At 48.3% G+C, this 24483-nt stretch overlaps 1 pseudogene; it reads left to right on the top strand.

Moving 5' to 3' along the window:
• Positions 1 to 14582: 14582 nt before the first annotated feature.
• Positions 14583 to 18343, top strand: LOC116878320 (annotated as a pseudogene).
• Positions 18344 to 24483: the final 6140 nt, after the last annotated feature.

Below are 24483 nucleotides of genomic sequence, written 5' to 3'. Positions count from 1 at the left end.
TATCTCCGTGGGTAGAGCCTGAAACTGTTGATTTAGGAATTGTAAATTCGAGCCCCACATTGGGTGTAGAGATAATTTTAAAACAAAATCTTAAAAAAAAAATTGATAAAAATGAAACCAATTTGGCTTACTTGCTATGTTAAATTACATGGGAAGTACTCAAATAAGTGACACTTAAACTCTCTTAGATTGTTCATATAGATATGTTATTAAAGTAAGTGTTCTCAGAATTGTGTAAAACTCCTGGGGATCTGATATGTCCGTACATGTTACTATCTTGAAATGTTGTATGTCTCAGAAATAAGCAGATTTTCTTACCAGTTGCATTGTAATGGACTCTAACCAAATCTTTGACTATGGCCATTAAGTGTTTTCATTTACAGACAATTACAGTTTCACTCAGATGCTTTCATAAAAGCTTTTTGCAAATGTGCTTCTGTGAGACTCATGGGAAGAACTCTGGGGTACAGGTTTCTTTATAACCTTGATGTCATTAAACTGAGGTAAGAATTTCCAGAACTACTCTAAAAAGAAGAATTAATAACATAAGACTGAATAAAACTGAGGAAGATAATTACAATTTTATCACATTTTTGCTGAAAACATTACTGATTTTTTTTAAATGTTTTGTTTTTCCTGACTTAAAACTGTTTTTCTCTTAAGCGGCGGCTTAGAGCAATTTGATAAAAGATTCCTTTGTAAAATATTCCTTTGTAAACAAATATGAAACATTTATCTTTTTCTCCCTACCTGAACCCTCCAGAATTCAGAAATTCTCAGTGAGTATTCTTTTATGGCAATTAAAGTTACTTGTATAAGTGCAGTAAGAATCTGTTTTCCTTAAAAACATCATTGGAAAGAAAAACACTGGGTGTTTTTTTTTTTACCCAAGCTTTGCTGGAATGTCAACGTTTGAGAGAGACATGAATGGTCTGTGGTATGACCAGGCAGCTTTAAGGAACTGAGGTTGACTTCATGGAGCCAGTAAAAAGCCCCTTGGAAATAGCAGCCTGGTACCTTCTTACAGAGTTCCAGCAGCCTCACCAGGGGGTAAAGAAGGTCACTTCCTGGCAGGTGCAGGAACCTCAATATGTTGGGAACCTCGAGAAGAGAGGAGTTAACCCAAATCTGTAGGTACTGCAGGCGAAGTATGATGGCAAGTATCTGGCGTGGCTCCTGGCCTTGAGAGGCTATTGAAAGTTCAACCTAGAGATTCCTTACCGAAAATTCCAGTAAAGCAGATTTAAAAGATTCTGCATCGTCAACTGCTATTCTTGCTGCATTTATGTCAGTAACCAAGCCAAGATTTGCTCTCTTAGCTAGACTTTTTTTGCAAGCCAATTAGTCTTCAATTGTTTTATCTTCAGCAAAATTGAGAGGGTGATAGGGAGAAAATACGTTTCAGTAAAACACCTATGTAAACACTGAATTCTGATACTGCTCATTATATGCTGAACTAGATGCTGATTTCTTCTAGCTTCCTCCAGTGGCTGGCTACACACGTCGCCAAACTTTTTTTTTTTTCTTCCACCTTCTGAGTTGTTGGACTCCTACAAGAAGTAAACCTGCCTTTTTTCCCCCGAGGCCCTGCAGACTAAACATCAACAGCCTGGTGCAAACTTGAGAGAAGCAACCAAAGCCACTCACGCATAGACGATCGTCATGCCTGGTGGCTTTGTGAGCTGTTCCAAAGATCACCAGAGACACTGCAGCGACAAATCAGGACAGCCTGTCAGATGGGCACTGCTTGCGCTCGCTCTGAAAAATGCTTTGAGCCTGACATCTGGAAATCTTGACTGTCTGGCCTAGAAACTCACGAACTGGATTACAACTTGATGCAGTTACTAACCACCATTTTTCTTAAGTTGCATTGATGGGCCTCTTCGTGATCCCCCGATTGTTTAAGCAACAGACCTGACTTTTGACAACCTACCTGCTTCACCGCCTCCTAAAGGGAAAGTGAATGACACGGACCCATTGTCAGAACTGAGACCCATTGGGTAAGACAATCTACCAGCTCAGCTTTTAATATGCGAAACCCCCCAGGGAAGTTTCAGAGGGGAAACTGTAAGGGCCAAGGGCAGGTTGCTCCAAATTGTGCCATTTTGTTATATTGATCATTTTAAATAAAAGTTACTTAAGAGACAGTCTGTGCAAGAAAGACTCAGGCACTCCTCTGTTCCCCCTGAAAGTAGGAAATACATCTTCCCATGTGAAAGTTGGCCCTCCCTATTCTAAGAAAAGACTTTTTTTTTTTTTTTTTTTAAGATTTTATTTTGACAGATCACAGATCACAGACCGGAGTGACCGGGTGTTTTGCTTTCCATTGCGGAGGAGGCAAATACTTTCCCGCAACAGATCTCAGGCTCACTCCTGCGTGGGAAGCTGCTCAGACAGCTGTTTATCCAAGTACTGAAAGGAAACCCAAACCATTGTTTCTAATTCCACCAAGTAGGGGGCCTGGGTGGGTCAGTCCTTATCGTCTGCCTTCGGCTAGGGTCCTCATCCCAGGGTCCTGGGATTGAGCCCCGCATCTGGCTCCCTGCTCTGCCGGAAGCCTGCCTCTGCCACTCCCCCTGCTTGTAGACCCTCTCTCATTGTCTGTCAAATAAGTAAAATTTAAAAGTGTCACTTTCATGAGATGGGGAGCCTGGTGATGGGAGCTGAAATGATGAGGGGAATTAGGTAGACTGATCGATACACAACATTTTTTTTTTCAAGTTTTTTTTGTTTTGTTTTGTTTTTTGTTTTTTTTTTTGACAGATCACAAGTAGGCAGAGAGGCAGACATAGAGGGCAAAGCAGGCTCCCTGTGAGCAGAGAGCCCGATGTGGGGTCCATGAGCTATGAGCAGGATGTGGGCTACGTGCAAACGATCATGTGGGACAAGTGAACAACGATTCTCTCTCAGCTTCAAATGAGAACAGGTTAATGATTCTCCACACTTACCAGATCCATCTATTCTAAAGGAGGACATGAAAGCACTCCAGGTATCCCATGTCTGTCCTGGGCACTAGCCCACGTAGACGACGACGACTTCTTCCTTTTTTTTTTTTTTTTTTTAAGATTTTTTTTTTTTTTTTTTTTTTTGTCAGAGAGAGAGAGCACAGGCAGACAGTGGCAGGCAGAGGCAGAGGGAGAAGCAGGATCCCTGCCGAGCAAGGAGCCCAATGTGGGACTGGATCCCAGGACCCTGGGATCATGACCTGAGCTGAAGGCAGCTGCTTAACCAACTGAGCCACCCAGGCGTCCCCCAACATAGACTTCTGCCCTCCATCTCCTGGAGTTTTCTCACAGGATCCGTGAGGACCCCAGTCACATAGGGGAGGATTGGATTGTGTTCCAGCAGAAAGAGAAAGGAAAAATTCCACCAAGTAAATTAGGAGATACAATTCGCTTTTATTCAATGATTCAATGAATGGGCAGCATCCCAGCTAGGAAGTAGACAGGTGCTCCAACGGGGTGTACAAAATGTAAGTTTTTTATACAAGGACAATAGGAACAAAGAAGTTACCAGCAAATGAAAGTCTTTTCCAGATGAGAGAGGCTGCTTTCAAGGAGGGAAAGCAGAGTGTCGTATGCAGATTACTTCGTCTTTCTTTGGGGGGTAGAGAGGACCCGGATGTGGCCAAGTCATTGATAATGATTGAAAAATTATACTAGATTACTAACTAGCCAATTTAAGGCTACATTTCTAGGGGAAGTTAACATTGCTGTTAGAGTAGGTATTAAGCACCCTGTTCTGAGAAGTCGCTTTAAATGGGGCGTGTGTGTAGTCATGCGTGCGCTTTAATACTAGTTTTTGAGGGGCGCCTGGGTGGCTCAGTGGGTTAAAGCCTCTGCCTTCGGCTCAGGTCATGATCCCAGAGTTCTGGGATCGAGCCCCACATGGAGACCCACATCCAGCCCCTCATCGGGTTCTCTACGCAGCAGGGGAGCCTGCTTCCTCCTCTCTCTCTGCCTGCCTCTTTGCCTATTTGCCATCTCTGTCTGTCAAATAAATAAAATCTTTTTTAAAAAAGACTAGTTTTGAGTCATCTCTCCACCCAACATGGGGCTCGAACTCAGGAGCCCGGAGTTCCCCCACCCTCACATTTCTGCGGTTTTTTTGGTGGTGGTTTTAAACACCATGTAGGAAAGGCAGGATTTTATCTTTTCCCTCTTAGAGTTTTTCCAGCTGAAAAGTAAATGACATATGTTCAATGGGAGAAAAGCATACAGATATGCTTAATACAAGTTTCACGTGTCGTGGGAGCTTTCAGACCCAAAGAAATGGCATAATCTACATGCTTTTTTATAATAGGCTGAACACAATGAAACAATTGTGAAAGTTAATTATGAAACAGTTGTTTCAACAAGGTCTGTTGATGCAGAGTTCATAACTATTTTAACAAGGCCTATGAAATTCTCTTGGTCTGAACCTCATGGTAAAATGTTACTTTCCTTCTACTCTAGGGAGGATCTGTATCCTAAGACATGGAACATCATCTGCTTCTTAAATTTTAAATTTTATTTGACAGAGAGCACACAAGTAGGCAGAGCGGCAGGCGGAGGGAGAAGCAGGCTCTCCCCTGAGCAGGGAACTCAATTCAGGCTGGATCCCAGGACCCTGGGGATCATGACCTAAGCTGAAGGCAGGCACTTAACCAACTGAGCCACTCAGGGGCTCTTATTTTATTTTATTTTATTTTATTTATTTTGAGATAGAGTGGGCATGATTGGCAGGGAAGGGCAGAGGGAGAGGGAGACGCACACTCCCCTCTGAGCAGGGAACCCACTGCAGGGCTCAATCCCAGGACCTGGGGATCATGACCAGAGGCCAAAGGCAGACACTTATCCCAGGCACCCCTGTCTCCTGCTTTTGACACAGTTACACCAGCATTGAAGGCAAGGAAGGTGATCAATAGGTGACACATTAAAAGCCTGAGGGCACAACGTCCCAACAGTGTGGTTTCCAACACTCAGGGACTGGACAGACCACGAGCCACAGGTGCAGAGCACCCAGTCTCTTCCTCGACCTCTGACCCAGGATAACCTGTAACTTCCTATATAATATATGGGAAGCCTATATAATAATGACCATTTATAATATTTACATTGGCAGTTCACACAATTGAGCCACCCAGGCGCCGTTTCCCCCTTTAAAAACCAAAAATATTGATGGGGTTTCAGAACATAGGTGAGGTTCGGTGGAGTGAGGGCAGAGCCAACCAAGAAGGAAATCTTGAGACATCTTTGGTGCAAACAGGCAATTTATTAAAGCCCGGGGCCAGGACCCGTGGGCAGAAAGAGCTGCTACGCAATGAATCTGAGGGGTGGCTAACTCTATAATTGGGAGTTGGGGAGGGGAAGGGAAGGGGAGTGGTCAAAAGGATTTTCATATGTTAAAGAAGACTCAGGATACCTGAGGCCACGCCATTGTCAAGTTAAAATTGTTTTTCCCTCTAGCAAGGCATTAATACAAGATAGTTGGGAGCTTCCTGGAGGACTGTGGTACTCTGCCCACTTCCAGTATCTGTCCATGTGCTGCAGGTCCTAAGGACAGTTCATTGTATCTACATTTCCTTCTGGAAGATAAGCGATGGATAGAAATGCTTTGTTTTTGTAGATTGCTGAGACATTTGTAAACTGAGGGAGACTCGCACCTGCCAGGATTGTGATCTCTATCAGCTGCCCATTTGTTTTTCCTTCCCTTAGCTTTAGGGAAGCCTGGAGTGCCTGAGGAAAGTCGCATCTCTCCCATGGGGGTGGGGTTGTGGGGTGTCAGCTTCTGCGCTGTGCTCAGCTAGCCTTCTGTTCCCCTCAGTACAGCTATCATGAATCTTTTCTTTCCAGTGAAATTGGCTAGTGGACAGGATTCACGACATCCCTTTTCTGTTTCGGGGAGAAACTGATGAGGAAGCAGGGACTCACCTATATTCCAAAACTACATCAGTGTCCGAACGGGGTATGGGGGTGTTACTTGCTCTATTCTGGCTCCTGGCTCCTGTGAACAGTCATGAAGAACTATGGAATGACACTGTACCACTGCATCCATCCAAAGAGAGGGGAGATTCACAGCAAGAGGTGGGTTGAATCAAAATATTTTTAAAAGATTTTATTTATTTGACAGAGAGCACAAGCAGGCAAGCGGCAGGCAGAGGAAGAGGGAGAAGCAGGCTCCCCACTGAGCAGAGCGCCCCAGGAGAGGGGCTTAATCCCAGGATCCTGGGATCAGGACCTGAGCGGAAGGCAGAGGCTTAACGGACTGAGCCACCCACGTGCCCCTGATGAGGGAGCAGAAGGCTGGCTGAGGACAAAGCAAAAGCTGACACCTTATACCACCACCACCCCCAACCTCAGTGACATGTGTGACATTCCTCAGGCACTCCTGGCTGCCCTACAAGAAAAACAAATAGTTAACTTGTTGAGATCACAATCCTGCAAGACTGGAGTCTCCCTCGGTTTACAAATGGCCTAGTGATTTACAACAAAGCTATCTTATCAATAGCCCAACTTCCAGAGACGAGTAACTCAGTTCCTAAAGCCCTGATAATGAAGTTCTAGGATCTAGGTGAGGTTGGGTCGGGGGAGGTCGCCAAAGAATTCTCAAGACATCTTTGGTGCAAAAAGGTGGTTTTGTTAAAGCACAGGGACAGGATCCAGGGGCAGGAATAGAAGCTGCCCCGGGGATGTGAGGAGAGGTCTATTATATACTTGTAAGTTTGGAGGGGGTTAGGGATGGCCTAAGTCTCTAAAGAATTTTGGAAGCAAGATTTCTAGGATCTTGGGGCACCTGGGTGGCTCAGTGGGTTAAAGCCTCTGCCTTCGGCTCAGGTCATGGTCCCAGGGTCCTGGAATCGAGCCCCACATCGAGCCCCTGCTCTGCTCAGCAGGGGGCCTGCTTCCTCCTCTTTCTCTGCCTCCTTCTCTGTGATCTCTGTCAAATGGATAAAATCTTTAAAAATTTTATTTTTCTAGGACCTTGAGGGGCTAGCTATTGTTTGGGGAAAAGGTTATTTATTACCAGTAACAAAACTTTCTCATGAGACCTTTAGATGTCTATCAGTGGGCCATATGCTTGGGAATGATTGTCAACACTATCTTGGAGGTTTAGAGATAAAGTTTCCAAAGGAATAGTTAAAGTAGACTTACAGGATCCTGGTTGAGGGTAGGGGGTCAGTCAGGCTAGGATTGCCCTTTGCCCCAAGCAAGGCCTTAAGGTGGGGGTAGTTGAGTCCCTAGAGGAGAGTCACTTCTTCCTGTTTTAAGGGCTTGTCAGTAGGTAAGGAAATTTAATAATTTTTCTTCTGCCTCTGTTTCCCACATCACTAACATCAACATTGCCCTCCCCTCCATAAAACTGAAAGAGGCTGAGGCAGAAGGAAATGTAAATTAAGTTAAATTTCTTCTAAACCTAAAGCTCACTGACAAGATGTGTGATAGGAGGAATGTGACATTCCACCAGGAAATTCCAACTATCTTCATGTTAGTGCCTCATTAGAGGGGAAAAACAGCCTTGGCTGGACAATAACCAGGCCTCCAGTATTCTGACAGTCTTCTTTACCGTGACAGCCCTTCTGAACACCCCCTTTGTCCTCACCTACCCAACTCCTGTGTATATAATCAGTCACTCCTCAGGGTATCGGGGCAGCATCTCTTCCTGCCCATAGGTCCTGTCCCCATGCTTTAATAAACAACCATTTTGCACCAAAGATGTCTCAAGAATTCTTTCTTGGTCATCGGCTCTAGACCTCACCCCAGATTCTAGATTCTAGAATTTCATCACCCCGAATCAAAATATTTTGGGTTGGGATCAGATGATAGGGTGGTGTGGGGAGATGGATTAATGAAGCCAGTAAGATTGTATCTGGGAATTCTAGAGTATCCACAGAGTTTTTTTTTGTTATTTTGCCTGTCAGGAGTGTTGGTGTTTTGTGAAAACGGAAGGAACCATGCTGGGAATGAAAAACGATTTTCAGCCACTTGCTCCTTTAACTGTTACTGTTGCAGAAAATAATCAGACCTGTGAGAGACCAAGTGACACTCAGAGAAGTAAGAAAACTCGGATTTATTTTACCCCGGCGGACCCAGCTGAGCTCGTGCTCCAAGTTCTGGACCCCGGGCAATGGGGTTACAGGGCTTTTATAGGGACTGCGGGCAGTCAGTTTCCAAGGGCAGTGCTGCCTGCTGGTAGGTGGGTTTGAACTGGGGGAACTGGGGCTGCTTAGAGCAGGAATAGTAGTGCAAGGAGCCTATGGCAGGAAGCCTGTTTAAAGGAGCAGAAAGGGCTGGTTACGGTTATCTCTTGCTCCCAGTAGGGCTTCTGGTTATCTCTAGCTTATTGTTAGTAACTTTCCATCTTCCAGGGCCTCCTGGCTTGGGTCTCCTCTAGAGGTCATTTGCCTCTTTGTTACCATGGCAACCAATTTCCTCAGTCAGGAAGGCGGCTTTTACTACAGAGACACCCTATATTGGACTGTTGTGATTTCAAAGGAAAATATTTACAGCTCTGTCAGTATTGCTGCTCCAGTTGAGATTGTGACAGCACGGCCCAGTAAACTCGATTTCAATGAAGAGAAGATAAAATAGGGACACCGGGGTGGCTCGGTTAGGCATCTGTCCTTGGCTCAGGTCATGATCCCCCGGTCCTGGGATCGAGTCCAGTGTCGGGCTCCCTGTTCAGCAGCGGGGGCGGGTATCTGCTTCTCCCTCTCCCACTCCCCTGCTTGTGTGCGCTCTGTCAAATAAATAAATTTAAAAAGAAAAGAAATTTGTAACCATTTCACAGGAATGAACTGTGAGATTGGAGTCAAGTGCCTCATGGGAATGCCCCATGGGAAGCCCATGGATGGAACTCCTCTGTTAGAATCATCCATCTGTGGAGCCCCTGACAAACACCCTATAGAGGACACATGGCCTGCTGCGCACAGACCTTGGTATTCTTTTATTATTATCATTATTTAGATTTACTTGTCAGAGAACACAAGCAGGGGGAGAGGTAGGCAGAAGGAAAGCAGAAGCTCCCCACTGAGACTGATGTGGGACTTGATCTGAGAACCCTCGGATCTTGCCCTGAGCAGAAAGCTGACTGAGCCACCCAGGAATCCCAGACCTTGGTCTTCTTTAAAAGACTGTGTGCCAAAATTGTGACACGAGGCCATGAATCATGCTGTTTTGGGGGGATTGGCAGATTCATTAACAAACTGTCACTTACTATCCAAATCAGAAATCGAGTAATTAACACCACTCCTCCCGCACATAAGCAGGTAACCATGACTTTACTGTTTAACGACACTGACGTCCTCATTGATGGGGTAGTATGCCACTTCCAGTCGGCGAACGGGAAAAGAATTAGGCACAAACAAGTCAGCTGCAAGAGATTGGGAACACGGAACAACAGTCGAAAAGACTGCTGCCTCGAGCAACTCCACAGTCTCACTTTTATTAGATAGAAACAGTAGCCAACAGAAGAACCAATGAAGGTCAAACAGTAATCACATGTCTTGTGGACAAACAAGAAGGAGGATAAAGTTTATAGTTAACCAAGCACATGCAAAGGACTCATCTAAATAACAAAGGGCACTTCTGGGAAGAGAAAGGAAAAGGAAAGCAGGTGGTTTTCTTTCCACCCTGAGCAGGCAGGCATCCTCAACTGCCCAGCTTCACGGTCGCATATCCTCCTCCTCCCCAAAGACCTGTTGCCAGTATATGTTTTTCTTAAGGCCATATCTGAATGTGCTTGGTAACTAGTAAAATCCTCCAGGGGTTATAGTTTAAGTAACACATTGTTCCGAGGGGCAGTAGCAGTAGTGGAAAAAAATTAACCCAGTTAGGTGAATTGGGAGATTAGGGATTAGCTCCCTGTGATAAACCACAAGTAAAGAAAACCCGGGTTTCCAGGAAAGATAATGTTTCTGGCCCTTCTTAAAGCCAGGGTGGCTCGTGGGAAAGTTGACAGCTTTTCCACGCCTGATTTATGGAAGATAATGATCAAGACAAAGGGCTTCATGGCCAAAAGGCCACCACAAAACAGGCCTTTCAGTAAGCAAAACTGGCTATTTAGACTGCTTTAGATTTATGGCCCATTAGACCTGGCTCTCTCAGACCCACGGGTCTCAGTAGAAGGGGAATGTGCTCATTGGAGTCTAAGGCAAAAACAAGGTGGTAAGCGGCTATCTTTAGGATTCTGCACTAGGAAGCTTCCTTCAAGTAGTATGTCTTATACTCCATCTGGAGAAAATTACTGGCATTCTGCTGGTCACTAGTTGAAAGGGAACCTGTAACTGGAAGTCAGGATGTGTGGATGAGGCCTCATTCCTGTTATGACGTGGATTTAAGGAAACCCCACTACTCATAAGATTGGACACGCCCAGGAAGTGAGTATAATTAAATGGAAATGGTATATATGAGATAAGGCTAAGCCTAGCATAAAGGAGTATCACATGGGCATGAAGAAATGAATGACACGGCTACTCACTCCAATTAGTCAATGTATTCTAATGATGTTCCATTAGCTAGTTCCCCTATCCTGTGGGGGAAGCCCTGTGATCAATTCACAGAAGAAAAATAGCATACTTGGTTTACTGACAGAATGGCAAAAGATATTAATAATGCTCATCGTGGAAGGATGTAGTTTACAGTTCCCATCTTAAAAAGATGTTACAGTGTGCATGGGTGGTTCAGTCGGTTAAGTATCTGCCTTTGGCTCAGGTCACGATCCTGGAGTCCTGGGATCCAGTCCTTCATAGGTGTTACGGGCTTAAGGTCGTTCAGGATTCACCACTCTGACACGGGTTAAAATTTTACACAAAGTCAGAGACTTTATTCTGACATCAAGGCTGCACTCCGGATTCAGGAACTCAAAGTGCAGCCTCAAGCAGCAGGGGTTTGAAGCTTATAAAGGCAAAAATTGTCAGAGTATGTATCTCAGAGCAAGCAAGTTGGTTTCACAGAAGCAGATGGAAGTTAGTTATTTGTGGGGTCACAAGATGTGTAAATGGACCATTTTGTGTAGACAAGCAGTTAAAATTTTATAATCATTCTGAAACTGCTGCAAGAGCTATTCTAACAAAGATAACCACAAGAATGTCTAAACATAAAACTGCTGATCTTTGTCACAGGACTGACCACGGTCACAAGGTTTCTCTGCAGTGGCCATCTTTTGATTCTCCTAAGCCCATTCCTCACATTATTTTATTTATTGTATTTTATCCCATTCCTGTCTATTTCAATAGGGCTCCCTGCTCTGTGGGGAGTCTGCTTCTCCCTCACCCTCTGCCCCTTCCCACCCCACTCATGCTCTCTCTTGCACATTGCACACTCTCTTTCTCTCAAACAAATAAAATCTTTTTTTTTTTTTTTTTAATTTGACAGATAGAGATCACAAGTAGGCAGAGAGGCAGGCAGAGAAAGAGGAGGAAGTAGGCTCCATGCCAAGCAGAGAGCCCGATGCGGGGCTCGATCCCAGAACCCTGGGATTAGGACCTGAGCCAAAGGCAGAGGCTTTAACCCACCGAGCCACCCAGGCGCCCCAATAAATAAAATCTTTAAAAAAGAGAGAGAGAGAGGGGCCCGTCTCCGTTGCCATGAGAACCTTCCAGTCTGTGTCAGCCACTGCCGCCTTGGCGACGCCGCGTTTGCTCCGCCGGCCGGGCTCGGGGTGCCAGCTGGGATGCCACCCGAGCCCGCCCGGCGTCCCGGCCTCTCGGCCCTCGGGGCAGCCGCTAGGTCCGCCCCCGGCTCTCCGGCCGCGCTTTCAAATCCGTCGTACCCACGGGCGGGGAGGGAGCCGGGCCTGCGAGTCCCCACGCGGGTCGGGAGGAGGGAAAGCGGGACCCGTGGCTCGCTCGCTCCCTCGACCCCCCAGGCCTGAGAGAGCAGCGCTCGGGCCGCGGGAGAGGGGCGGAAGGGGAGGGAGCGCGCGCGGGGGCGGGGGAGCGGGAGGGAGAGGCGCGCGCGCTACGAGCCTCCCCCCGCCCCCGCTCCGGGGTCTCCCGCCCTCGGGGTTCGGAGCCGCGGGTGCCTCAGGCCAGACGCGCGCGGGGGCTGGAAGGGGCAAGGACGCCACGACCTAGGGTGACGCCAAGCGTCTCCCGGGCGACGGCTCCGCAGCAAGATGGCGGACTTAAAGAAAGGGAAGGCACAGAGAGAGAAAGGGAAGGGGCAGAGAAAATCTCAAGCTGACTCCCCACACTGGGCTCGATCCCATGATCCATGAAGTCATTACCTGAGCTGATAACCAAGAGTTGGTTCCTCAACTGACTATGAGCCTTCCAGGGGCACACAGGTGGCTCAGTCGATTAAGCTCTTTTGGCTTAACCTCTTTTGGCTTAACGTCTTGACCCCAGGGTCCTGGGATTGAGTCCCGCCTCAGGCTCCTTACTCAGCAGGGAGCTTGCTTCTCCCTCTGCCTGCTGCTCTCCCTGTGTGTGCTCTCTGACAAATAAATAAAATCTTTAAATAAAAAAAAAAAAAGAGGGAGAGAGAGAGAGACCTAACAGGCTTGTCTGGGTGACTCAGTCGGTTAAGCCTCTAACTTCGGCTCAGGTCATGATCTCAGGGTCGGGATCAGGCATAGGGCTCTCTACTCAGCAGGGAGTCTGCTTCTCCCTCTCCTACTGCACCCCCCCTTGTGCTCTCTCAAATCAATCAGTAAAATCTTAAAAAAAAAAAAAAGTCACAACCACATGGAGATGGGATGAGTAGCCAATATGCAGAGTTTTATGTCGTTTACCAAGTCTTAAATCAAGAACAAAGGGGGGGCACCTGGGTGGCTCAGTGGGTTAAGCCTTTGCCTGCAGCTCAGGTCACGATCTCAGGGTCCTGGGATTGAGCCCCGCATCGGGCTCTCCGCTCAACAGAGAGCCTGCTTCCTCCTCTCTCTCTGCCTGCCTCTCTGCCTACTTGTGATCTCTCTTTGTCAAATAAATAAAGTCTTTAAAAATAAATAAATAAATACATAAATAAAATAGTTAATGGTACTGCTGATGCTCTTCCAGTAAGTGCTTTGTGAGAAGAAATCTTATAAAACAGAGCCACTATACATTATCTCCTGTTACAATGTAATGACCTTCCACGGATGTGCTATTTTTTTTTTTTTTTAAGATTTTATTTATTTGTCAGAGAGAGAGCAAGCACAAGACAGAGTGGCAGGCAGAGGCAGAGGGAGAAGCAGGCTCCCTGCTGAGCAAGGAGCCCAATGCAGGACTCGATCCCAGGCCGCTGGGATCATGACCTGAGCTGAAGGCAGCCGCTTAACCAACTGAGCCACCCAGGTGTCCCCACAGGTGTGCTATTTTTTTAAGATTTTATTTATTTGGTTGTCAGAGAGCACACAAGTATAAGCAGGGGCAGCGGCAAGCAGAGGGAGAAGCAGGCTCCCTGCTGAGCAAGGATTCCCATGTGGGACTTGATCCCAGGACGCTGGGATCATGACCAGAGCCAAAGGCAGAGGCTTAACCAGCTGAGCCACCCAGGCATCCCATGAATGTGCTATTTTAAGATTTTAACAAAATCGATAAATTTATAAATAATGTGAGACATGAAACTGATCAACTCAATACTTTCCCTAGGTTTGTTTTGTTGTAAGACTTTATTTATTTTACAGGGAGATAGTGAGAGAGGGAACACAAGCACAGGGGAGCTGGAAAGGGAGAAGCAGGGCCCCCTGTGTGAGGCTGGATCCCCGGATACTGAGATCATGACCTGAGCTGAAGGCAGACACCCCAAGACTCAGCCACCCAGGTGCCCGAATACCTTCCCTAGTTTATTTGATTGGTTACCCCATTGGGGAGGGTGTGTAAAGGGTGCTTATAATTACACTCCGTGCTACTTAAAATGTGTTTCTGGATTTGTGGATTTGTAAAAGTGCCTTGTGGGTACATATGGCGTCATATTATGCATGACAACTCAAGGATAGGATTTTGCCACTTTGGGTCAGCGAATGGGAGAAGAATAAGGCACAAACAAGTCAGCTGCAAGAGAAAGGGAGCAGGGGACAATAGTAGAGAAGACTGTTGCCCCAACAACTCCTCAGTCCCGCTTTTATTAGATTACAGAAACCTCCATCCATAGAGTAAATCCTGCAACTGTCCCTCAGAACAATGTATTACTTAAAATGTAACCCAAACAGTAACCCACAGAAGAGCCGAAGAAGGCCAAACATTGGTCATATGCCTTGTAGATAAACAAGAAGGAGGGCAAAATAGGTCTGGTCAAGCAGTATAAAGTTTATAGTTGAACAAGCACATTCAAAGGACTTATCTAACTAGCCACAGGCGCCTTTTGTGGAGAGAAAGAGGAGATAACGGAAAAATGAAGCAGCCAGCAGCGTTCTGCCCTGAGCATGCCGGGCATCCCCCGCCCCTCAGCTTCAAGGCCGTAGATCATCCTCTCTCCCAAAGGCCTGTTGACAGTGTGTTTTTTCCTTAAGACTATGTCTAAATGTGCTTGGTAACTAGTAAAATTTCCCATGGGTTATATTTTAAGACTCCTCCAGGGTCTCCTCAAACACAGCCGGGGAGGCAGATGAGTGAGGGGGCTTGGGAGGGGCAGCCGTCTCAGGTCCTCCTCCATCTCAGCCGGGGCGCCCATTCTCCCCGTATGGGCCCTGGGAGGTACTGGCCTAGATGGGGAGCGATCTTACCAGTATTGGCCCTTTTCAAGCAGTGATGTCTGTAACTGGAAGGCTCAAAACCGCCCTTTCTCTGAAGACCCGAGGGGCCTGACCTGTTTGAGTCTGTCATGCATACACAGAGCCCCACCTGGGACGATTGCCAGCAGCTCCTTAAGACCTTGTTCACCACCAAAGAGTGCAGAGTGCGAGCGGATCCTCCGGATCCTCACCAAGGCCAAAAAGAATGTCCCCGGGGACAAAGGACAGCTGACAACCTTGCCAAACCTGATTGACAAGCGCTTCCCCCTGAATAGACCAGATTGGGACTTTGGGAACGTGGAAGGTAGGGAGCGTCTCTGAGTTTACCGCCAGACTCTTACGGCGTCTCCCCACCAATTTGGTTAAGGTAAAAGCTGTAATGCAAGGGGAAAGTGAAAGCCTGGCCGTATTTTTAGAGTGCCTCTGTGATGCTTATAGGCAGTACACCCCTTTGGACCCCCTGGCAGAGGAGAATCAGTCAGCTGGGATTATATCCTTTATAAACCAAGCTGCCCCAGATATTAGAAAGAACTTATATAAACAGGAAGGATTAGGGGAAATGACCATTCGGGATCTGATGAAAGTGGCAGAGTGAGTTTTTAACACTGGGAGACTCCAGAGGAAAGGGAGGATCGGCTCAGAAAGGAGAATCAGGAGTTACAGGAAAGACTTAGGAAAGAAGACAGAGAGCATCAGAGTAGGGAGAACAGAAGGCAACAGAAGGAGATGGCCAAGATCCTGCTGGCAGGGGTACAGGGCACAGCCCAGGCGGGACCAGGTCTAGCCGGACCAGCCTGACCTCAGAAACCATGGCCCAGGCTAGATGGGGGCAATGCGCAAACTGCAAAGAATATGGGCGTTGGGGGGGCCTGGGTGGCTCAGTGGGTTAACCTCTGCCTTCAGCTCGGGTCATGATCCCAGGGTTCCTGGGATCGAGCCCCGCATCGGGCTCTCTGCTCAGCAGGGAGCCTGCTTCCCTTCCTCTCCCTCTGCCTGTCTCTCTGCCTACTTGTGATCTTTGTCTTTCAAATAAATAAATAAAATCTTTTGAAAAAAAAAAAAAAGAATATGGGCATTGGAAGAGGGAATGCCCCAAGCGCCAGGGCCAGACTGGACAGGACACTCCGGTATTACTGGCGGGAATGGACAGTGACTAGGGGCGAGGGGACTCGGGTTCCCTTCCCGAGTCTTGGGTTAACTGTGTATGTGGAGGGGAAACCAATGGGATTCATGGTAGACACAGGAGCCCAGTACTCAGTTTTAAACAAGCCTACGGAGCCCTTATCTCAGAAAACCAGCCTAGTGCAGGGGGCAACTGGGTCCAAGGCTTATCGATGGACCAGTAGGTGCCAGGTGGACTTGGGCCCCCACCAAGTGACCCACTCTTTCCTGGTTATCCCTGAATGCCCAGCCCCCTTGTTGGGGCGTGATCTCCCAACCAAGGTCCAGGCCCGTATCTCCTTTGAGCCGGATGGCATCAAAGTGATGGATGGCCAAGTGCGGCCCCTTCATGTCTTGACCCTGTCCCTCGCAGATGAGCATCGCCTGTTTGCCCTGCAGTACACTTCTCCCCCCACAGAGTGGCCCCATGAGATGGATTACTGGTTTAGGACATACCCTCAGGAGTGGGCGGAGATAGCGGGTATGGGCCTAGCAGCCCACCGAGCACCAGTAGTGGTCGAGGTCAAAGCCTCGGCCCAGCCTATCCGGATCCGCGAGTACCTCATCCCCATGTCCACCAGGGCACAGAAAGGAATTGCTCCACACATTAACCGCCTCCTAGAAGCCGGGATACTGAAAACCTGCCACTCTGCCTGGAACACCCCGCTTCTCCCTGTTAAGAAACCAGGGGGAAAGGATTACAGGCCAGTCCAGGACTTGAGGGAAGTGAATAAGAGGGTCGAGGACATCCACCCCACGGTCCCCAACCCTTATACCTTACTAAGTCACTTGCCCTGTTCACATGTTTGGTAAACCACCCTAGACCTAAAGAATGCATTTTTTAGCATAGCCCTGGCACCCAGCAGCTAACATATTTTTGCCTTCGAATGGCATGATGACAGTACGGGAACCCCCGGACAGTTAACCTGGACGAGACTACCACAAGGCTTCAAAAACTCTCCTACTCTGTTTAATGAAGCCTTAAATCAGGACCTGGACTCGTTTCGCCGGAGCCATGATTCAGCTACACTCCTGCAATATGTAGATGACTTGCTTCTGGCAGCCCCCACTGAGGCCGAATGCCGACAGGCCACTGGAGACCTCCTCCAGGAGCTGGGACAATTGGGCTATCCGGCCGGTGCAAAGAAAGCCCAAATATGCAGGCAGACAGTCACTACCTGGGGTAAAATTGAAGGAAGGAACCAGATGGTTAACAGAGGCCACGAAAGAGACTATTCTTAGGCTTCCAGTCCCGACCTCGGCCCGAGAGGTCCATGAGTTTCTAGGGACAGCGGGCTACTGCCGGCTATGGATTCTGGGGTATGCTGAGATAGCCAAGCCCCTGTATGAGGCAACCAAGGATAAGGCCCCCTGGGCCTGGGGGCCAAAACAGCAAAAGGCCTTTGAAGAACTCAAGACCGCCCTCTTAGAGGCACCAGTCCTGGCATTGCTAGATCCCTGAAGTCCTTCACCCTCTTCGTGGATGAGAGGAGGAGGATAGCGAAAGGGGTACTGATGCAGTACCTGGGGCCATGGAAGCGTCCGGTTGCCTACTTATCCAAGAGACTAGACCCAGTCGCATCAGGATGGCCCCCGTGCCTGAGGATCATCGTGGCAGTAGCCCTGATGGTAAAGGACGAAGACAAACTCACTTTCGGGCAGCATCTGAAGGTGGTAACTCCCCATGCGATCGAGGGAGTCCTGAAACATACCCCTGGTAGGTGGATGACCAATGCCCGCCTGACCCATTACCAAGGACTCCTGTTAGATGCACCCCGGATCATCTTTGCGGAACCAACTGCACTGAATCCAGCCACCCTGTTGCCGACCCCGGATCTGGAAGACCCCCTGAATGACTGCCAGGAGATCATGACAGAAATCACCCAGGTGCGCCCGGACCTCCAGGACACCGCCCTTCCCAACAGTGAGTTGATATGGTACACTGATGAAAGCAGCTTCGTTATGGACGGGGTGCGAAGGGCGGGTGCAGCGGTAGTGGGCCAAGACGGGAATGTCATTTGGAGTGCCTCACTTCCCCCGGGGACCGCAGCCCAGAAGGCCGAACTGATTGCGCTGGCGGAGGCACTGGAACGGGCCGAGGGGAACCGAGTGACTGTCTACACCGATAGCCGCTACGCTTTCGCCACTGTCCATGTGCATGGCGCCATCTATCGGGAGAGGGTTTTGTTACAGCGTAAGGAAAGGAACTGCGCAATCTCCCAGAGGTACAGAGGCTGCTGGCGGCCGTGCAGAAGCAGTTGTCCACGTCCCTGGACACCAGTCTGCACGGACCTTGGAGGCTGAAGAAAAGCGGCGAGCGGATGAGGCCGCCAAAAAGGCGGCAGTAACTTCACCAACTTTGGCACTCGCCCTGCCCACACCCGAGCTCCCACCCCTGCCCCTGCAACCTGACTCCATCCCAGAGGATCTGCAGTGGATCCGGAACCACCACTACCCAAAGCCTGATCAGCATGGGTGGCATCGGGACCCAGAGGAAAGACTGATACTGCCGGCAAAACTAGGACTGTTCCTCCTTTCCAACCTGCCCATTTAGGGAAGAGAAAATTGCTGACGGTTCTCGAGTCCGCCCGCCTCCGGTTCTCCTGACAAACAACCCAGATCCAGGAGATCGTGGATCAGTGTGCTGGGTGCCAGGCTATGAAACCCAATAGGAAGGGACCCCTACGCACAGGTACGAGGGTACAGGGGAGAGCACCGGGACGGAGCTGGGAGGTGGATTTTACTGAGGTAAAACCTGGGAGGTATGGGTATAAGTACTTGCTGGTATTGGTTGACACTTTTTCAGGCTGGGTGGAAGCCTTCCCCACGAAACGAGAGACTGCCCAGGTTGTCGCTAAGGCATTACTGGAAGAGATCATATCCAGATACGGGGTCCCCGAGGTTTTAGGGTCCAATAACGGCCCGGCTTTCATCAGCAAAGTCCTACAAGGATGGGTCCAAATGGTGGGGACCGATTGGAAGTTGCATTGTGAATATAATCCCCAGAGCTCAGGGCAGATAAAAAGGATGAATTGAACCCTGAAGGAGACCTTGTCTAAATTGGCCATCAGGGGACGCCTGGGTGGCTCAGTTGGTTGGACGACTGCCTTCGGCTCAGGTCATGATCCTGGAGTCCCGGGATCGAGTCCCGCATCGGGCTCCCAGCTCCACGGGGAGTCTGCTTCTCTCTCTGACCTTCTCCTTGCTCATGCTTTCTCTCACTGTCTCTCTCTCAAATAAATAAATAAAATCTTAAAAAAAATAAAAATAAAAATAAAAAAATAAAAAATAAATTGGCCATCAGGACTGGCAGGGCCTGGGTGACCCTCCTACCCTATGCTATCTTCCGGGTTTGGAACTCCCCATATGTGCACGGATTAACTCCCTTTGAAATCCTGTATGGGGCACCATCCCCCATTGTTGTCCGTACTCTCCCGGACCAAGACCCTAATGTGGCTCCAAATTATCTGGCAAGTCTGAAGGCCCTACAGGAGGAGGTTCAGCGTGAAATCTGGCCCCTGGTGCGCTCTTTGTATGAGACAAGGGACACACCGAATCCGGAACATGGCATTGTCCCAGGGAATTGGGTATGGGTAAGGAGACACAGGTCCCGAACCTTAGAAGAAAGATGAAAAGGTCCTTATGTGGTTGTTCTGGTTACCCCCACTGCCTTAAAGGTTGACGGCATTGGACCTTGGGTTCACCACTCCCACGTGCGCCGGGCCACCCCGCCGGAGCAGAGACAAGCCGGGGAGTGGACCGTGCGATAACACCCTGATAGCCCCCTGAAGCTACAACTCTCCACACCTCGGGGACGTGCCACATCTCCAGTCCAGTCTGACGATGAAGTGGCTGCTGGTCCTGACCTTGCTCAACGACTGGAAAAGGAACCTCGCGGAAACCAATCCTTATCGGCCTTATAAGCAGACATGGATCCTGACCGATGGAAAGACTGGTAGGACTCTCAACGAAACCACCCGCATGGCCCCACTATCCACATGGTGGCCAGACTTAACCTTCTGCTTCAGAGACATCAACCCTGATTACAAGTCCACGGCACCCAATTTAGCCCGTAGCTATGGATTCTATGCCTGCCCAGGACACTCTAAGGACCCACAATGTGGGGGGGTCCAATATTTCTTCTGTAAGAGTTGGGCCTGTGTCACCTCTAATGATGGGGATTGGAGGTGGCCAGTTTCACGACCAGACTCCCTACGATTGGCCTTTGTTAATCAAGGAAAGCCTAGAGGGGCGACCGTTCCTCTCCTTCGAGGTCCTTGTTCCCCTCAAGACTCAGACAGGATTCGAGTTCAGTTCACTGACCAGGGAAAACAGGAAGGGGTTAACAATTGGATTCAAGGAAAACAGTGGGGAGTAGTATTCTACAAATACGGGGGACATGCGGGATCCACTATTGTTGTCAGATTAAAGGTTGAGGCAGTACAGAAGAGTAGTACTCCGGTGGGTCCAAATAGGGTGTTGGCTCCTCCGGGCGGGCGAAAGGCTCCTCCCGCCCCTACCAAGAACCCAGGTAACAAAAACCTCACAAACGGGACCACAAGACCCCAGACTAACACCTCTGTATTCTCCCTAGCACCTACTACACAGGCCACCAAGGACCCCTTGTGAAAACTAATGCGTACTATGTATGAGACCCTTAACGCCACCAGCCCTAACTAACCTCACAGTCTCGTGCTGGCTATGTTACGATGTGAAGCCTCCGTTTTATGAAGCAGTAGGGCTAAATGCCACCTATAATGTATCATCAAATGAGAACCCCTCTCAATGTTCATTGGGGGGACCGTAAAATCCGTCTAACCCTGCAGCGAGTGAGTGGTAACAGAACCTGCCTAGGGAAAGTGTCCCAGGTTAAACGAAGTCTTTGAACTTCATAGATAACACCCCTAGTTGGAAAGATGGCCCAAAGTGGCTAATCCCGGAAAATAATGGATGGTGGATATGTTCAAAGACTGGCCTCACCCCGTGCCTCTCATCCTCGGTCTTTAATGCCTCTGAGGAATTCTGAATCCTGGTGACTGTGATGCCCTGCATCCTCTACCACCCCGAGGAACACAGGTATTCTCACTGGAATAGAGGCACAAGCGAGAGAAGTAAGAGAGAGCCCATCACTGCACTAACTATTGCTACCCTGTTCAGTTGAGGAGTGAGTAGCTGGGCCGGGACCGGCATAGCCTCCCTGGTTACTCAACGAGCAGGAATGACACCCCTGAGGGTGGCCATAGATGAGGATCTAGAAAGAATAGAGACCTCTGTAAGTCATTTAGAAAAATCTCTCACCTCCCTGTCCGAGATAGTACTCCAGAACAGAAGAGGGCTTGATTTGTTGTTCCTCCAACAAGGGGGACCATGTTCCACGTTAGGAGAAGAGTGCTGCTTTTATGCTGACCACTCGGGGGTAATAAAAGAATCTATGGCTAAGGTGAGGGGAGGATTAGCCAAGAGAAAGAGGGAAAGGGAGGCACAGGAAAACTGGTTCGAGGCTTGGTTTAATAGGTCCCCCTGGTTCGCCACCCTAGTGTCTACCTTAGTTGGCCCATTTGTTTTGCTTGTGTTTATTTTAACTTTTGGCCCTTGCATTTTGAATAGGCTTGTTAATTTTATAAAAAATCATGTTGATACCGTCCAACTCATGGTCTTGAGACAACAGTATGAGAGTTTGCCTGCTCCTGGGGACCCCTCCAACTTCTCCGTAAATGAGGAGGATTCCTCATTATACATAACTAAAGGGGGGAATGTAAGAGTGGGTTCGCATTAGAACGGCCATCTTAAGGACCGGGAAGCCATTTTACTGAGCGACCCCTGGCCAAAACTGCATATGTGACTTTGAGAAAAGAGGAACTAGCTAAAACCTGAAAAACAGCTTAATCATAAACAACCAGGTTGTGGCGCAATTCTGTTTGAAAAGAGCTTACCTTGTTAAACCACCAGGTTGTGGCGCAAGCCAAAAATATGTAACTATGGAAAATTACTGTGAGTTAGATGTTTTGAAAATGCTGTATAAACCCTTGGCTTTGAGCGCTCTGGGTCCTTGTTGAAACCCGCCACGTCGGGCAGATACTTGGACCCCAGCTAGCTGGAAATAAACCTCGCTGTGTGACTTGCATTATCATGGGTTTCCTCTTGTCTGTTTGAGGGGTGGTCAACTCCAGACACTTAACACTGACCACCCAGACCTGCAGGGGTCCAGGTAGGCTAAGGAATGCTGCTTGTGAGGCTCCTGCTGCATGAATGACTTTGCGAAACTAGTTATTTGAAATATATTGTCTGAAAAAAAAACCACACACATATATATATATATATATAGTCTGGCCTCCAGGTCAGAACTGGCCCTTCTGTTCTGGACATCAAGAGATATAAATCTTGCTTCATATCCCCTCCTGTTCCAGGCTGAGCTGGCCCCTGGGCATGGGACCCAGGAGGGGAGGTAGGCTCCCACAGCCCAGTCTCCTTGAAAATGTAAAAACACAGTAACATGGAATGCAGCTCGCTCTAAACTGCCATGGAGGCGAACAAATGTTTAACTTCAAACCCCATCATTTGTCCTATAAGTAGGGCTTTATGGGGATGGTCAATTAGAAGTCTCACTTGAGGGGAGGACACTGTGCCCAGGCCTCTCGGTTGGGACTCCTGCACAGCTGTTTCCACTGGGTCTTTCCGAGCTAATGAGGTTGGATGTTGTAAGTACCCAATTTGATGTAACTTTGTCCTAGTCTCATTTACTGCTGTTACCCTCATCTGTGTGTAGATTTCCCTTTCTGTTTCTATCAGATCTTTATAATATCAGTAAAGTGTTTTTCCCTTTCCAAACAGAAAGTACCACTGTCATGGATCTTTTTTTAGAATACAATCCCAGGGGGTGCCTGGGTGGCTCAGTCAATTGGGGTCTGCTGGGGTCCTGATCCCAGGGTCCTGGGATGGAGCCCTCCCATCAGGCTCCTTGCTCAGCAGGGAGTCTGCTTCTCCTCTGCTTACGCGCTCTGTCAAGTAAATAAACAAAATCTTAAAAAAAAAAAAAAAAGAATTTAGAACGCAATCCCAGTAGCTCTTTCTGCCCATGGGGCCTGTTTCCCACTGTGCTTTAATAAAAACACCTGTTGGGGTGCCTCAGTGGCTTGGTAGGTTAAGCATCTGCCTTTGGCTCAGGTCATGATCCCAGGATCCTGGGACCTAGCCCCTGTTACACCCAAGTTTTCGTGTCCAAGAGACCATCAAGGAGCCAACACCAATGCAATCACACAAGGGTTTATTCAACAAGCTTAAGCTTGGGCCCAAGTATACCTGACACAGCGGAATAGGGACTTGGACCCCGAACCAGATTACAGTCAGATTTTTTTTTTTAAGATTTTATTTATTTATTTGACAGAGAGATCACAAGGAGGCAGAGAGGCAGGCAGAGAGAGAGGGAGAAAGCAGGATCCCTGCTGAGCAGAGAGCCCGATGTGGGGCTAGATCCCAGGACCCCGAGACCATGACCTGAGCTGAAGGCAGAGGCTTTAACCCACTGAGCCACCCAGGCACCCCTACAGTCAGAATTTTTAAAGACAGAGTAGGGGTGGACTTGGCAGTAGGTGATTGGGCCACGATCACCAGCCCTATGTTCTTGTGACTTAATTACAGTTTTAAGCTATCCTATTTCTGACATGATTCATCACCTCGTTAAGCTATCCTATTCCTAATTGGATTTTGGTATGGTGTTTTGTTTTCAAAACCTTTGGTCAGTCTTCTGGAACCAGGGGTCATTTACTGGTCACGGAGACAAATCCTTTGGCCATTCTTCCTGGAGCCAGGGGTCATTTACCGGTCATGGAGACCTAAGATGGCTGCCGGGGCCAAGATGGCTGTACTTATGTCAAAGCTAGACTTGAGGTGGGTACAGCCTTGTTTTAATTGGCCTCTGATGAGGGAGCAGGAGGCTGGCTGAGAACAAACCAAAAGCTGGCACCTTGCACCCCCTCTCCACCTGCTCCCCTCGGTAATATGTGTGACATTCCTCAGGCACCCCTGACTGCCCTAAAAGAAAAATAAATAGTTAACTTGCAGAGATCACAATCCTGCAAGACAGGAATCTCCCAACTATCTTGATGTTAATGGCTTGCCGGGAGACCTCCGGTATCCCGGCACCTTGTAGGCCCTCTTTAGCATATGAAAACTCCATTGAAACCTCCCTTTCCCTCACCTTCCCCCAACCGCATGGTACATAACCTGCCATCCCTCACAACCCGGGGCAGCAGCTCTTTCTGCCCATGGGTCCTGTCCCCGTGCTTTAATAAACCACCATTTTGCACCAAAGATGTCTCAAGAATTCTTTCTTGGTCATCGGCTCCGGACCTCAGCCCACCGAACCTCACCTAGGTTCTAGAACTTCATCAGCCTCCACATCCCCAAGTAGGGCTCCCTGCTCCATGGGGAATCTGCTTCTCCCTCTCCCTCTGTTCCTCACTGCCCCACCCCCATGCTCGTTCTTTCCCTCCCTCTCAAATATGTAAATAAAATCATATTTTTAAAATTTTTATTTTTAAAATTAATTAATTAAAAATTTAATAAATTTTTTAATTTTTTTTTTAAATTAAAAAATTTTTTTAGCTTTGTTTGTCAGAGAGAGAAAGAGAGCACAAGCAGGGGGACTGGCAGGCACAGGGAGAAGCAGGCTCCCCACCAAGCAAGGAG

The sequence above is a fragment of the Lontra canadensis genome, unplaced genomic scaffold (assembly GCF_010015895.1).
Source record: "Lontra canadensis isolate GAN:19392208 unplaced genomic scaffold, GSC_riverotter_1.0 scaffold57, whole genome shotgun sequence".
Classification (NCBI taxonomy): domain Eukaryota; kingdom Metazoa; phylum Chordata; class Mammalia; order Carnivora; family Mustelidae; genus Lontra; species Lontra canadensis.
The sequence above is the reverse complement of the archived record's forward strand: the minus strand, read 5'-3'. Positions and strand labels throughout refer to the sequence as shown.